The sequence below is a fragment of the Rhyacophila brunnea genome, unplaced genomic scaffold, assembly GCF_057557595.1.
Source record: "Rhyacophila brunnea isolate RB1 unplaced genomic scaffold, BYU_Rbru_1.0 scaffold_8, whole genome shotgun sequence".
NCBI lineage: Eukaryota > Metazoa > Arthropoda > Insecta > Trichoptera > Rhyacophilidae > Rhyacophila > Rhyacophila brunnea.
Genome location: NW_028233350.1, coordinates 30,975,348 through 30,992,809, shown reverse-complemented (window position 1 = coordinate 30,992,809; position 17,462 = coordinate 30,975,348). Strand labels below are relative to the sequence as shown.

Here is a 17,462-nt window from a genome sequence, read left to right as displayed (position 1 = left end):
AACCTGTTCAAATATATCACAGAACAGATAATAAATAAAATACCGATAGGCTATATTCCATACGCCGCATGTTGATGCAGGGTTTTTGAATGTGCGAGTGTCCTACGAAAATGAAGCACGCATTATCCACGTGCAATAGTGTGTGTAATACACCAACATTAAACGAGCGTAAATGCATAAACCGAGAGCAGTTTTCAGTATTCGACGTAAAACGTATTCTTGACACGTGTGTAAGTTTAACCCGGATTCTTCCTTACTCGAGTCGGTTACCTGCTATCGCCTTACACGTTTGGTATTTTATTTCCCATTATTTCTGAGTTCAATAAAATATACAATATGGCAGTCATATGAGGTATTTATGTCGAAAATACATTAATTATAATATTACAAAATATGAAGTAAATATTATTTTAATCACACAAAAGTTATTTTAACTTTCTACAGAGTAATACTAGTTTAATTTGGTGTTTTTGCTATGTTATATTTCTGTATAGCAACATTTTAATGTCTCCAATAAAACAAAACATTACAATTATGGAAGCCGAACTTTTTTACATCGCCAAAATAAACCTCATTAAATGGTGCTTTATCATAATTTAGCCGCACTTTTCCACAGGCCGCGGACAGACCATTAATAAAATATAACAAAAAATCCCATTTAAGTATTTCCCCTTGTTTTAATCAGATTGCGAATAAAAAAAATGCCACACATTTTGTTGCGTCATTTTCGAAATTACAACTTTACAAGGGATGGCGAGGGAATATTGATGCTCTTGTTGACTTACTGGTATTTTTTTCTCAATAAAAGAGTATCAATACTTTCGTATTATTCGATTCGAAGGATATATTTTAAGACCAGAAAAAAGTATTGATACGTGATACCTTTAACCGTCACCAATACCTATCATCAACTGCAATTCTCAATCCAGTGATCTGTCGCGTTGCCACGTGCACACGTATCTTTATCGTTAAATCCCTTAAATTATGTACTGCAGATGCGAAAGCAACTTTCTTTTTAATCTCTTCTGTCGTAAGTACTGCTCTCGGTTTTCAATTTATCCCATAATTTGCCACCTATATCCAGGTTCTAAGCTTATGTAATCAAAACCTTTATACATGTACCTACTTGGCTGGAGCCTGTCTTCTCGTCGCATGACGTACCTCTACCTTCCAACGATTACATTTTGAAATGTTGTCCATGCTGTCTGGCAACATTTCAAAAGTATGGCAGAATCGTCTAGAGACCTAAATCGTCTAGAGACCCACCGGCTCAACGAGTATTTCCGAGAAGACTTGCGACGAGAGACAATGAAAACCTTCATTTGTGTCCAAAAATGTTTGGGATCGATGAGGTGGAGGTGATGAGATGATAAAGGCAGCAGCAGTATAGATGGATGTAGATGTGTATTGTCTTGAGAGAATTACAATGGTCAGAGTAAGATAACGGTACAAAGTATCGCGATGAGCTAGGTACTCAGACCGAGCCGTAATCCGGTAGTAATGATGATCGGGACGAGCTTGGGAATCTGTGGCCGGGAGACGAATGTCTAGTGTCGAGTGACTGTGAACAGGTGACTGTGTTTTCCTATTAATCGTCCTTCGCTATTTATATTTATTATATTATTATATAAATTAATAAAATATACAAGAGTCACTGTTTAGTTAGGTTAATAAATCATACTAGTCATTGTTGAACTAGGTTATCATTGAGAAACCAGCTGATCGCAGTTACGACTATGAGGTTTTTGATGAGAAAGCATGAGATTGCTACGTCATTGCCTGTAATAAAAACGCTGATCTAGATGAAGCAATTGATAGTTAAATGACGTCTTGTTGATTTTACGTTATCGAAATTCATGCTGACTAGGCATAATTTTATTGATTTCTACAAACGTATTTCAGTTTGTTACCAACACCTTCCCTGTTCCCAACCGCTGCGCTTTTCCTCGGAAGTTTTCCCTAGTGAACATGTGTAGCATTTTTTTTTAATCATGTTTACATCTTAAAGCTATCACAGTTCACCCCCTTTCCCAGAATGTACATGTGTTTTTTCTTCTTTCTATACGTATGTCGATACTTAACTTGCGATACCGCATGCCTATGCGAAAGTTTCGCGAATATATTTCATTGGCAACGCAAAACTTTTGTTAACTTGCAGCGGAATAAATCAAATTAATGTTCCATTGGCTGTCGGCCATTTTCAAGCACCACGCTGCTTTATGTATTCGAGCTGAAGAAACATTATTTCTTTCCGTATTTTTCATCACTTTATCTATTTATTACATACAAAGTTCGACAGGTCTTGGGATAAGTTCGCGAGCGGTTTTTTTTGTCAAGCGTTCTCTCGTAAAGTCAATTTTCTCACAAGTGTTTAAGAGTCCGAGGAAAATATAATTTTCCAGCTCTCACTGGTTTGACTTGGTGGATGAAAGGTTTCAATAATTCACTATTTGGACCGACCTTAAACAGTTTGGCAGTCCAACGTGTTTCATGGTGACCACATGGCCGTTTAGTACCCCATTTCATTTGTCCATCAGTGGTTATCAAAATTAATATATTCCAACCATTGAGAGTTCATTAGTTTTGTGATATCTATCACATCGTGTACTCATGTTTGCTACCCTATAAATTTGGGTTATTATGTGATATTTGAGCATTATGTAACGCATTACAATTATTATCTTATTGTATTTCAAATGTAGTCATCATACATATTATATACAATTTCATCCGCTTGAAACGGCAGTGTCCTGGATTGTCGCTCGATGTGTGGCCAACGTCGGGACAAATGATGTTATAAAGTGGTATCAAATGGGCAACAAATGTACCTACTAGGACGCTAAAGCCCGCAGGATAGACGAACTCATAAAATTCGGTAGATGGACGTGGCAGCGAAGAACTAGGGACTGAGAATAGTGGAGGGAGCTAAGGGAAGCCTTCGTTCAGCAGTGGACTGATGATGATATCTATATAATATTACAACTAAATCAATTAATCAAAATTAATGATATTAAGACACTCTTATTAAGAGCATACTTCAGTGAAACGGCAAATAATTTTCAACTATAGGTGCGACGAAATTTTGGACTCGCTGGCAATCGGAGAGCGAAAGTCGAGTTGTGAACACGTCAATTTGTTTCGTGATGGCGACGGGGGTATTAATTCTTAAATCGTCTAAAGATGACTAAAAAACATAACCCAGTTATTTGAAAAAGAAAACATGTCAATGAATATATTATTATTGTTATTAATAGAACAATAAACAGAACATTAAATGGATGCATGTTGAATTTTTATGACAAATTATGTTTTGTTCTGCAGGCGTCGTTTGCACAATCTTCGCGTCGCGTAGTCACGATCGTTTTAGACCGTGCCCCAGCTGAAGTATAGCCTTAACGTTAATGTTTAATGTCTTTCAACAAAGAATCAACCAATGGTACCATTAAAGTGATCAATAACATAATGTTTAGACATGTTGGCATGTTATTTTCCATCGTCGCTGAAAACATGTAAAAACTCCTTTTTAAATTCATATATTATTCGAAAAATGGCGCGGACGGGAAGAGGATTTGCATTTTTTAACGACTTTCGAACGGCCCTTGTTCCTTCTTATAATATACGTGAGATCGAAAATGAAAACGTCAAACTCCCTCCTGTGTCTCTATGACCCTAAAATATTGTCTATTCAGCACACGTTGAACTTCTTTCATTAAATTTTTACCTGACGCTATGCATTTTCGTGACAAAAAAGTTCCACTTATTATTTACCATTGCGTAGAGTAAAATATTATATTCCAATATCTTTTCAAATTACTTGCATATGTATTATATATTTTTGGTCTATTAATGTTATGATCTGATCTGTGGTTCAGAATAGATCATAAAGAAACAATTGAAAGTTGTTTACCCAATTATAACATTTTATTATTTAGTTGGTAGGTATACTGATTTAGGTTATGTCTATAGCAGTTATTACCTAATGCTTCGAATACATCATCACGTGCTGCCACAGTATGCTGCCGTTACGGGAAAAAAGTATAATGTTTTAAAATTTTATATTTTATCAGACTAATGCTCCCATAGCACATTTTGGACTTTTTATTAACGAACATTGTCAGTTAGCAAAATCTGCCGAAATCGCCAGAACAACAATGAGGTCACTTCACGCGTATCGTACTATATCATGAACCGCACTAGTCAGTGAACGTTGTTTTTTATTATCTGCAGGGCTACTCATTTTCGACTCACGTCGTTCTTTGTTTTCAGTGGGTTTGTCTGTGGATTTTCCATTAAATTGTTATCTATGTCTGCTGTTGACGTCTATTATCTATGGTCGCCTGGTTAGTTTCTGTTCAAAATATTATCTATGGATGCAATATCGAAAGTTATTTTAACGTACGCACACGTAGAAACTGTTACAATTAATTGAAATTAATATGTTTAATAAATTATCATGAATAATAAATAATAATTCAAAATACTAATACATTAAAGTTGACACTCTCTATCATTGCATTTATAGAGATGGTGATCATTTAAAATATTCTGCGGAATGACGAAACCATAGACTAAATAGGTCCCTGTAATAGGACATAACGCGATGATAATGTATTTGTAGCATAACACCAATGACCGAACGGACTTGATGCAATTTGAATTTAAACAGTTCTGTTTTAGTTGTGCTTTTGCCATTGGTGAATGTGCATAGTAACAGGAGAAAGTCGGGATGTAAAAAAACTATTCAAATGTAAAAGTACAAAAGTTATATTACATAATTCAAATATAATTAGTAAAGGTTCCAGTATTTTTTGTTTTAACGTCGCAAGTATTAGAATTACGACCATTTATATTATGACGGCTTGATGACAAAGTAAGGCCCGTTTCACACGGGACACCTGTGTCCAGCCACCGGTGTGTCGAGATGTCGCATTTAGATATAAATGAACGCGACACTCGTGTGTCTACATCTGAACGCGTCCATTAATTTATGTTTAAATGCAGCCTCTCGACACAGGTGTCAGGACACCGGTGTCTCGTGTTAGAGTCTGAAATTTTTCTACATGCGTTCATCAAGTAATTTATTGATCGAACTGATTATTTGATCGATATACTTATTATTATGTTTGTAAGTATATTACATCTATAATAACAGCACCGTTTATCATAGCGAAGCGTAATACACACTTATAATTAGGGATTGCAATACCGGTATTTCAAAACCGGTATTCAGTATTTATCAATACCGAAATACCGGTTTTAAAAATCAAAAATACCGGAATTTTCGGTATTATGAAAGCACACTTGTTAACGTTTTTGAAAATGAATTTAATATTATTTTTCCATTACTTTGTACTGTTTTGCCTATAAAATTGAGTGGTATATAAGTTATGTGTTGCTAAAATGCAAATATATTGACTGAATCCAGATAAAATAACAATATACATCAAATATATATTTATAAAATTGTTACGATGAATTAACGTAATATTATTTCGAAATAGAAAACATCCGTTACAAAATGTTCAATCATATTGTACAATCGTTGAATTTAAGAAGCTTTTCCTGCAGCCAGACTTATTTGCACTAGTCTTGATAAACTAGCCTTTTGGAGGTCTTTAGTTAAAATTACCAATATATTCAAATTATTTGTAAAAATCACCAGCTCTACAATATTATGATCAATACATATTTTTAAATGTCAACTTAATAAATGTAGGATTGTAGGTTTTGCTACACCTACAATAATGTTTTATATATGTACTGATAAATAATTCTGCTTTTTTATATATTGTACCGAATGCCGATATTAAAACCGGCATTCAATAATAAATACCGAAAAACCGGTATTGATATTTTCATTCGGTATTGCAATCCCTACTTATAATGATAGCATTCTACCAAGAGTCCAAGAGAGGTACATTTTAAAGATATTCAACGTTTATTTGGTGGGGAATTCACTAAACACGACATTATAAACTTATTTTACAATATGAATATTATAAAATTTTATGCTTAGAAAAAAAGAAAACGTAATAATATTGTATTTTTCTTTTTTTTCAGTGCACACCTCTGGATGACATCAGTTTTAAAAAAACCTGGATGCCTAAATTTAATTTCGAAAAAATTCAAGAATCCGCGATATCTTTCGGAATCTAGAGTTTTTTTCCAAAAGGTATCGCACGAAGATCTCGCAGAGCTGAATCGAGCCAAGGTAAAAATATCAATTCATTCACAACTAGACAGTAAGAGATATTAAATTATGTAACGCTCACTCGGGCTTTTTGATAAATGTTTTTACGCCCCTGATTAATTTGCGATCCCCGCTATTCAGGGGTTTCAAAGATATGAATTTATGGCCTACCCGATTTCAATTTTGCCCCAATTATTAATAAATTACAACGCCGCGGTTACCACCTTCTCAGTAACTTCATCAATATTGGTTACCCTAATATTCATGAATTTTTGAAAATGTTGCGAAAATAATCAAATTATTTTACGCATCTAAAATACACTCAATAGAAAATGCCTACGGGATAAAATAGGTAAACCATCTAAAATAATAAAGATAAATAATTAATCACATTTAAATCTGAAATTGATTTTATATCTATAATTAATTAAAAAAATTGTCCCTTAAATGAGTGGACAGTTTTAAGGTGGGTCGCACATACAAACTCAGCACGACTGCAATGTGTCTACTTTGTATATTAGGACTGGTGATTAAATTAGCGTCCGCAAACCACTTACGCACAGAGTGGACAAAACATTGTTCATTGGATGGGTATGAGTAGTCTTTCGCACTTGTAACAAAGTAGAGAGTAAGTCAGCAGGAATATTGCTTGGGGGATGGTGAAAAAGTTGCTGCTAACGCACAGAGCGTGTTTTTTTGGAATTCCCTTTGTCATGTGAAATCGTAGAGCACGAAAATATCATAATAACATTAATAGCAGTGACAATTCAAACACTGTGCATTCATTAGTATTAGTATATTTCTAATTAAATATACATATGTAATATAAAACTCTTGCTAGATTTTTTTTAAATACGACAGCTACAATGTTGTGTTGCTGTCAGGTCGAATGTCCGTTGCAGAGACCATAAAACTCATCCAGTAACTTCCTAAATATTTTCTTCTTAGTTCGTGAAATGTCCGTATCTTGGATTATATAATATATACATATTATGTATAAGTATATAAAAAATGTCAAATCAAAAATTATTTGCTTCATGTGACTCAATGTTAGACTTTTCGTTGACAGAAATGTGGGCATCCGACAAACGTCCTTTTAAGTTTAAGGTATAATAATTGGAATCTAGCGCTTTTTCTAATAGCCAGATACGGCATTCTCCACATAGTCATTGTTATATTTTAAATAATTGTCTACTTAAAATAAACTTACTTGTGTAACTGTGTCCTTTCATGAGCTGATTATCCCACGTTTAGAGAAGCGAAGCATGTAGACAGAAATATTCGGTATTATTTTAGTGGACGTTAACTTGAAAAAGACGCGGAAATTTAACAAAGCAATTGTATTTAATGAATATTTAAAAATTTTACGATTTCATAAATATTTAAAAGGCAATCATAGCTGTGTAGTGATTGTCGACTATGCTTTAAAGACGCGGTTTTTATTCGTGGAATTGAAATTCTTAAAACAATCAGAAAGATTCACAAGTACCTACGGAATATTTTAATTTAAATTTCTTTACCGTAAAATGGTTTAGGCTTTCATTAAATTTTTGAGGTTTAAAAGATTGTTTTTTTTTTGTTACGGTTAAATATTTTTTTAGCAATTTGATCTCAATATTATTTGTAAGATTTATCAATTTTTCCTTTATGACACATTCAATTATTGCTTTAAAATTTGTCAAAAACATTTATTTATTTTCGATTTAAATTAATAATGCTGTTTGTATTTATAAAATCTTTCATTATATAGTACCTACTTGATGTCGAGGCTCTCACTCCGTAGAATATAAAAACACTAGCCTAAAGCAGGGATGGCAACTTATGATCCGCGAGTAAATCTTGGAAATCTGTTAATTTAATATTCGTCGATATATTTGTCGATATTAGCTTGTTTTATCGGCGACCGAACAGATATGGCGATAATTTAAATAATATTATCTTGTGTTTATAAAAAGTATTTTTGCAAAATATAAATATAACTTCTATATGCTATATATTTTTAAAATTCTATTTAAAATAATTACAAGATAAAAAGAACTTTTTACATACGCCGTTTTTAAATTTACTATTGAATCATATAAACTTGACAATTCTATGTATTAAAAATACTTTTTTTTGTACTTGATAGAAATACTGAATAAATATAGAATACTGAAATGTCATTTTGACATTTCATATTGATTTACATACTAACGCACGTATATATTAATAATTTAGTTGCTAGGACCCCCTCAGCAACCAATAATAGTGTTTTACTTTTTACGATTTTTTCCGAAATAATTTTCCATACAAAACAGAATTAACTGAAAATTAATTCAATTCTGTTTAAAGATGGCTAAAAGTATTAAAAGAATGCATTGTCATCGTGTTCTGATATATTCTAAAAGTTTTAAATGTCTAAGTCGAAGTTAGTTAGAAATCGATTGCAAGATTTGGACAAACAAGAATACGAGCTAATAAAAACGTGGTAAATTAGCAAACCGGGTTTTTACCAACATTGCGTAACATGCAGTTAAAAATAACTATTTTCACAGATGATTTATTTTAAACCAAAAGTTAAATATCGCTTCGTAATGAATAGGATTTTCTCAATTATCTTCGAAAAGTCTAACAATTGTGGTGTAGATTGAAAAATAAATCTGAATTCATTCATTCAAAACGTTTTTTTTTAATTTTCTGACACGTGACTTTAAGTCTATTTTTTTTTGGATAAAATTTAACACACATGTAGAAAAGAGTTCGCCATTCCTGGACTAGAGACTAAACCTAACATTAAGTTTGTGTTAAATTTATTATTTAAAAAATGTATTAACTACTCTAATTCTTCGCGTTCCACTGTGGTTGAGGATATCGTAGCCATTTCGGATTGTAGCCCCTTTTTGCGCGATCCAGATTTCGTGACGAAGGAGCAGCCATTACTCTGCCCCTATCGAAAATAGAAATTGAAGGTTGCCCCTGGGGAAAATCATCGTTACATCACGCGAATGTTCTTCCTTTGCTTCGTCTAAAAGTTGCTCTAATCCACCAGTCTCTATATTCTCCGGTCCATGATAAGAAACATACCCGAAAAATAGTGGAATGCGTCATACACATTTCCTTAATTTCGAGTCCGTGGATGATCGATTGGTTCGTTCTGCGCGGTGACCAAGGAATTCAAAGTGTTCAGCGTCCTACCGTATACTACCACATTAAAAAATAATCAATTTCCTTGCGTTGTCTTTCCTCAGGGACCACGGGTCAACACAGTAAGTACAAAAATATTAAGAACACTAATGTTTTGACAAGCATCATTTGGCATGGTATATCTATAAAACATTAATCTAAGATACGTTGTTATATACATGATAATAACAATATTAATTATTATTAGCGATATCAAGACGTGTTTGTATACCATTCTTGTGACCCAAATCATAATATATGTACTATTAATAGATGCCCTCAAACCACAAACTCATTGAATTTCTCTCTCACGTTTCATTGCGTTTAATTAATGAATTTTGTACAATAATTCGTATCGTAACTAATAAATTGACTTAGGTTATTGGGTTTTTCTATTATTCTAAATGGTCTCATTTGATATAACGTGGAGTTTTTACTGATGCGATCACGCACTGCATTTGAATTTTGAAGGCTCTGAAAACTAAACGGCAATCTTTTTAATTTCCTTCTAATCGGTAGGTAGGTATATCTTTTAAACAAAGTAGTTACCATTATATTAATATTATATAATAGCTTATTTCAGAAAATATATCTACCTAAGACAGAAATAAGACATTTTAATTAATTTTCAAATATTTTATGAGAAGGGAAACTGCCGTTTTTGTTCTAATCGTTTTTTGTTTGGGATTCTTTCATTCCAATTGTTGAATTAAAATAAAATGTATAACAATACTTAATAATAAAAAAATAATTGTCACAAAATCAAAACGATTCGACGACCAGTTAAACAATTGAAGACACAAGTGGATGAAGGAGTATTGTTACAAAAGTTTTGAGTAAATTGAGGTCAAAGTTTTTTGATGTATTTTTTTTCAGTTGAGGATAATTTAACTAGTGATGTATTCAAGTGGTAACTAAGCATCACACAATTTTACTAACGTCAGAAATAGTTTGTTAAAATCTTCAAATGTCTAATTTATTTATAAAAACGTGTACATGACATGACACCTACATCCACTAGAGAAAATAACAAAATAAAACTAAAAAAAATAAAGTAACATAGTCTCTTCATCCCTTGCCGTAATGTCAGACCAATGATTATTTAAAGATGTTTGATACATCCATATGAAAGATGGGTACATAACACCTTCATCCACTTGTGTCTTCAATTATATTGATAAAAGTATATAGGTAGGTAACTGATATGCGATCATCGCACATATAAAATCTGCCATTTGAATGTACGCATTCAATTTGGTTGCGATCATCGCACAAGTAAAATCGTCACTTCACTGAATTGGGAGATTATTCTTTCATTCTTATATGAATCGTATATTAGTTTCGATTGTGCTCTAATCTGCAAATAGCCAGTCGCAATAAACCAAGACTTTGATCGCAGTTTTAGTTGATATGAGGGCGAATCCATTAAACGCAAAAAATGCAAACCCCCATATGAAACATGAAAATAGCGTCGCTGTCATCGATAGTTATTATGAAAATTGTACGTGAATATTATGTAATATTATGGTAGTTCGATTTTGAAGCCATTCTGGCCTTTTTGATGAGGTACTTCATTAATTGTCGGAGTAATACTTTTAACCACGCAAGTTATTTTCTTTAGAAGTGTTAAAACATCATGATGAGATTGCGAGCCATAGGGGGGGGGGGACTTAATCTTTTGTCTATAATTTTACATGGGATACGTTCCTAAATCAAGGTGTCAGCATATAGTCAACAAGGATTTTTATATTCTTTCGTGGATGGGCTTTCTATTTAGTATATATAATTATTGCACTTATAAGATATCCGATATATTATGTACGTACCTACCTACATAGTATATTTTTTTTGTACTCATTATGAGTTAGTTAGTAGTCGAGCCTATTGTTGAATTTTCTCTTAATTAGAAACATTTTATTTTGTGGCTTTAGTCTCAATATAATGTTTGTTTTTTGAAATTCTCTATTGCTTATTAATTGCTTCTATAAAAGTGTTACAGATACTTTTTGCTTCCAATCATGTCTATGAAATATTTTTACACTTTAATCGTATAGTGATTACAATTTTCCAATATAACTAGGAATTTTCACCGCTGGAGCTTACATTTGTAAAGTAATATTAAATTTATTATTATAATGAATCTATAACTTGGGGATCGTTTTAGTTTCCAATATGCTTTATGCTACGAACATCGTATTAAATTTTAATTTTGTTCCTTCATAACGTGGATTATTCTGCACCACCGTTTCAAAATTTAATCATGAAATACTGATTTTACGATTTTTTGAAACGGCTATAGCATTTTTTATTAAGTTTTTACTCAATAATTTTTTTTTCACATTTCATGTAGCATTTTTATTTAGAAATTTATATAACATATTTCACAGCTGATTTTCTATGGTTTTTTTTACCAATAGTTTTGGCTTCAATAAAAGTGCTTCAACCAAAATAGCTATGGAATAAAACCTCATTTTATGTAAATAAATTTAAGTATGTTTGTGGCATTAGTAAAATTTTACAGGTGTTACACAAACCTACATTAAAAACATTTTTTTTAATAAAAAAGCATAGGCCCTGGGGTGTAGATCCTCTAGGTGCAAAATATTCAATACGTCCGTAGTCCGTACTATTGTACGTTGTTCTTAAGGATACTTTCGCATTTATTTTATGAAAAATCTCTCATAAAATTAGGCGATTTACGTCTACTTTATCAAAACCCAAAAAATGTTCGTATATATTATGCCTGGTCCACACCGGCAACAAGTCGCGCGACAATTTGTTAAATTTTACGATAATTATCATAATTGCTTAAGAAATTTTACGATAATTATCATGCTTATCGTAAAATTTAACGAGTTGTCGCGCGACTTGTTTTCGGTGTGGCCGCACTTTTATACTTACATGGGTTATTAGCCAAAACAACTACCAAAATCACCTAATCAATGATTAAATGAATTGACACAATACTTGTTTCATAATCATTAACGTATTGACGTATATATGGAATCATCAGATTTTTTTCCAGTTTGCGAACATTTTGTGACACTGTATTGTATTCACAAATTAGCCATATTCTATCATATACGTTCATTTCAGAGTCATCTATTGTCAAATGGGAATTAGCAGTATGCAGGAGTTCCATCTACATGTCTTTTACAACGTTTTTCTTAGCTCGTATTCTTATTTGTTCGGTGGTTGTTTGTCCGCTACAAATCTTGCAATCGATTTTTAACTAGCTAGACATTTGAATCTTTTAGAATATATCAGAACACGATGCCTGTGCATTTTTTAAATACTTTTAGCCATCTTTAAATAGAATTGATTTCATTTTCAGTTAATTCTGTTTTGGATGAAAAGTTATTTCGGAAGAAATCCTATATTATTGGATGCTAAGTGAGTCCTTGGAACTAAATTATTAATATTAATATATACGTGCGTTACTATGGAAATCAATATGACATTTCAGTATTATTTCAATCAAGTACAATTTTTTTTGATCGTGATGAGTTAAGCCAGTCAAGTCAAGTTTATGATTCAACAGAAAATTTAAAAACGTTTTATATACCTTGTAATTATTTATATTGAAAATATGACTATTCCAAATTTCAAATGCTCTTAGCTCAAAACATGGTCAAGTGCGATTAGAACCTTTTCAAAGTAAGGTAACGAAGTGCTTTTATGTGGTACCCGAAAGGCACTAAACACCCACAGGGACGCCCTAAAACCCTTCGGACAGACGAGCTCATAAAGTTCGATGGCTGTACGTGGCAGCAAAGACCTAGGGACCGAGAAGAGTAGAGAGAGCTAGGGGAGGTTTTCAACCAGCAGTGGATCGACCCCGGATGTTGATGATGATTTGAAAAGACGTGGTTCGAAAAATTATTATTCTTTATTGTAAAAATGCTACGTAACGTAAATTTGCAAAGAACAAAAACATAAGGGACGTCGTTTACCTTCTCAATGTGGTTGTTTGCAGGTACAATTTCTCAAATGTTAGTCCAAATATGGAACAAACTTAAACACGTGTGAAAGAATGTTATTTTCAATATTAATGCCTGTAGCAATGTATTGGTATTATTTGAGGATATTCAGAAGACTTTGTATTTCTTACATTTTATGGCCTGACCGTCATTAAGTGATACATCAAATCTGGCTTCGCAGTCTTGTTTGATTGCAACTAAGTTTCGCATTTCTATATTAGTAATCAGTTATGTGTTAATTCGCGTTACCGTTATTTTTAACCTATTCTGCTATGTAAGTGTGTGTTTTTTGTAGTAGTCAATGGTAACATGTTATTATTAAACTTTGTTTACCACATTTATTATGTTAGGGTAAAATTTGAAATATTATTATCACAACACTCGGGCGAGGGAAACGTTTTATACCGGGTGGTAATTGACCCCATCGCCTTTAATAAAAATCTTAATTGACTGGGAAAGTTTCGCAATTTCTCTTCAGTAAGTGATTTTGCTGAAGTTTACTGCTTGACACTGTTTCATAATACTAAACGAGATGCCGGGCCAGTCCGCTTTGCTAGATAGACAATCGTTTACTATGTAATAATAACGTTGAAAAAGATTCAATTAAGAAATGGAAAAAGGTAAATAGTGTAGTAATCATATTCATTGCACGTTTGTAAAGAACGGCTGGAATGGGGAGATCTATAATAGATGCAATTTTGAGATAGCTATTGTACATCAGTCAAACGCAATTCTCAATCGACTCGGTTAGTGGATAATTCACTCACCCGGAAAACAAAATTCGTGTGTTCGGATCCTAGTCAGGTTGAGGCAGCGGTGTAACTGGAAATATTGGGCATATATACAAAAAAAAACAATACAAGGGCCCCCGCTGTGTTTATAAAATATATTTTTCCCGTCCATACTCAATTTCGACAGCTTTTTTAAGCTTTTTTTTTAGATTCAGGGGCCTTGCAAAAATCTTGCGATGCGGTAGCTTGTTGTAGGTATCTGGGTTTAAGATTTTTCTCGGATATCTATGAGAATGTCGACGAATTGAAGGGTGTCCTGGTGGTGGGTAAGACGGAAGAGCTAGGCAAAATTGTAGTTATTTAACAGAATAGGAGTGAGGACCTGATCGACGGATCCGCTTTTAGAAGAGAAGAGGCGATATGACAGCGAGTCGCAGTCAGCCTCGGTAAAAACATGAAAAAGAGAGATTTTTTCTAATATTTTCCCAATATGCACATTTAGAAGTTTTATAAGTATATCTATTTATTATTAATGAAAATAATGCCTTTGTTTTCAGTGACGAAGGGTGGAGGTAGGCTGTTTTTTTAGAATAATAAATTATTAATAACCATGTCCTTGTTTTTTTTGTACAAGGTTTTGAACAATCAAAAATATCCAGGCTTTGAGAAAAACACATGAATGTAGTGTCCTCACCGGGAATCGAACTCAGAACTCTTGGGTGCTTTACGCACTGCACCACGAGAGCCAAATAGGTAGGCTGTTAAGATCCTGCCTAATACAAGCCATTGTTGATAATAGTCATTGTATGTATGGTTTAATGGTATAACTTCAGATATTTTATAGATAGAAGAATATTTTATATATATTAACACCATCTGTAATATTATGTATTCTTCATTCAACGATAACGAAGCGTAGCGTACCTAAACTATCATGATTTGGATTAGGCAGGGTTTAATTGAATTTTAGAACTAATCAGCATCACCTGTAAATTGCATTCTTAGTTCAACGAAATAAATAAGTATGACAAAGTTTATTGTGCATTATTTATGTCGAATCTTAACAGGTTAACTCTACTCATCGCCACTCACTGGCTGTTCTTGTTAGATCAACATTTATAGGTATTTACGAATTGTCATGTTAGTATCACAATACTAACTATTTCACAAAACCCGTTATCTAACATAGTGGACTAAGCGGGGCGTCATGCGTTTATGTTAGTTTAGTACCAACAAGTTTTAATGGCTTTAATAAACACCTAACCCGGCGCTTAAAAACTTATTACGTTAGGGGGTCACGTGGTGCTGATTTTTTTGTTTGTTTATTATAATCTAATTTCATAAAATAACCCTAAATCTGACCCACCAACAATACTATTGTGCTACAAAATTAAGAATAGTTTAAGCGGTTAAAGCACTAGTTAATAGCTTACTATGTAAGGGTCTCATGATTTTATTCATATTTAATGTGTTGGCAGGTCAGATATTGTGGGTTACCTTTATTATTATTATTATTTAATTGCAATTGCAAATATTGTGGGCGATGACTAATTTTGTATTGTAATGTAATAGCGCCTGTACACGTGCATGGATTTACTGGTAGCAATTGTGTGTATTTGTCATTTGTTATATATACTATAGTGTGTATCTGTTTACATGTAAAAGTGCTGACTGTCTCTCCAATTTCATCCTCCAAGAGTAAGCAAGACGCGATTTTGTCATTTTATGGGAGGTAGATACTATTTGACAGGTCGTAAAAATCGGTTAACTTCAAAATGAATGGTGTAGGTAGTCCGTTTTTTTGCCAGTAGGTTTGCCACTATCGTTCTACTGCGCAGGCGCAGATCGAAAAAATCTCAATTGTCGCATGAAAATTCAGAAGCTTCCGAACTTTTTTGATTCACACGTCCAATCTTGCAACTTGCATGACAATACGTGCATTTTATTGTTATTACCGCGATAATAAGTACTGTCAGCAGTAAATCCATGCACTTGTAAACGTGGTAAAACATTTTATGTAGGTACTATTTTATAACACCGAGTACGGGATTGTTGACTTGATGATATACAAGAAAACTTGCAAACGCTAGATGTTAACTAGAGATCAAATGCGGAAGATAAAGCAGGATGGAGGAGACTCATTGAAGCAGTCCATGTCCTACCCTGGACTGTAGCGTCAAAAAGAATTATTGGAATAAGAAACTAAATAAAAACTTAATTAAGCCTTGGAATAGTCTGAATAACCGATCGGTCATGTGCGAGGATGGACTAGCACTTATATTTCCAATCAGCGATTGCAGTATACGACTTACTAAAGAAAAGAGAAAAATGGTGGATTTTTTAAAATTTATTTTCAATCTCGTGTATATTTACCATTCATCGGCGAAGCTCGCATAGAGTCTAGGCTGGAAAATTAGGTATCGTAAAATCAAACTCTTACCAAAAAGTTGATCGATCTATCTCGAAGCTATAAGAAACGTGAAAGCTTTTTTTAAAATACAGCACGTGTTGCAAATTTTCTATACTTCTAATCGCGAGACTTGAGCGATGTCCGCTTATTTTACGATATCACTTATGGTTGATATCAATATTGTTTCAGGTGCAGATAACTCGGACCTCTCTCCACGTCCGGTCTTTTTTTGTCTTGCTGCTGCGAATAAAAAATCCGGTTGTTTTAAATATTATAAATGGCATATCCATCACCCAAGTTTGAGAAAAAACAAAGGCCTTTTTTAATACGATCCCTTTCTACGTATATTTTATTACTCGAAATCGCTTTAGTCCACCGCATTATGTGTCATAAAATCCTCGATGAAAAGCGATTCCAATGCAGTATTGACCTAGGTACTTATAACATACGTTATTTTTAACTTATTTGTTGGTTATTTTTTAACGATCTTCAAAGTTCTATTTTGTGTCGCCGAGATGTTTTATACTGTTACGTATTAACCCCGAAGTGAAAACAACATTACTGAAGGTTTCAAGTCATAGTTATATTTATAATATGAATTAGTGGCATCATGAGTAATGTGACCAGACGTCCCGTTTTCAGGTGGCGTGCCCCGGTGTCCCCGAAGATAGCTTCGGGACGCCAAAATGTCCCGTTTTCGAAACTCGCAGTAGAAATAAAAAAAAAAAAACGCGCAAAATCAAAATCTTAGCGGTAGATTCCAGTACTCAACACCAGATATATTTAAGGAAACTTGTTCTTCGGAAAAATATAACACCTGACCTGATAAATTTGAATGTATTCATTCCTGTATGTAGTTTTCATTAATAAATAAAATAATAATATGTACCTACTATGAAAAATTATGTGGGAAAAATATGGAGGAAGTGAGAAGTGTGAGGCGCCTAAAACGGGTAAGTAGGTACCTACCTTTTTTAAGGTGTCCTGGT

General features: G+C 33.2%; 1 protein-coding gene across 1 annotated transcript in view; it reads left to right on the top strand.

Moving 5' to 3' along the window:
- Positions 1–17,462, top strand: part of LOC147064130 (fat-like cadherin-related tumor suppressor homolog) — a 1,128,183-nt gene that overhangs the window by 395,304 nt on the left and 715,417 nt on the right. The window contains exon 2 of the mRNA XM_085959043.1: positions 6,061–6,211. The gene's annotated coding sequence lies outside the window, so the exon portion shown is untranslated. The remainder of the gene's footprint in view (positions 1–6,060; positions 6,212–17,462) is intronic.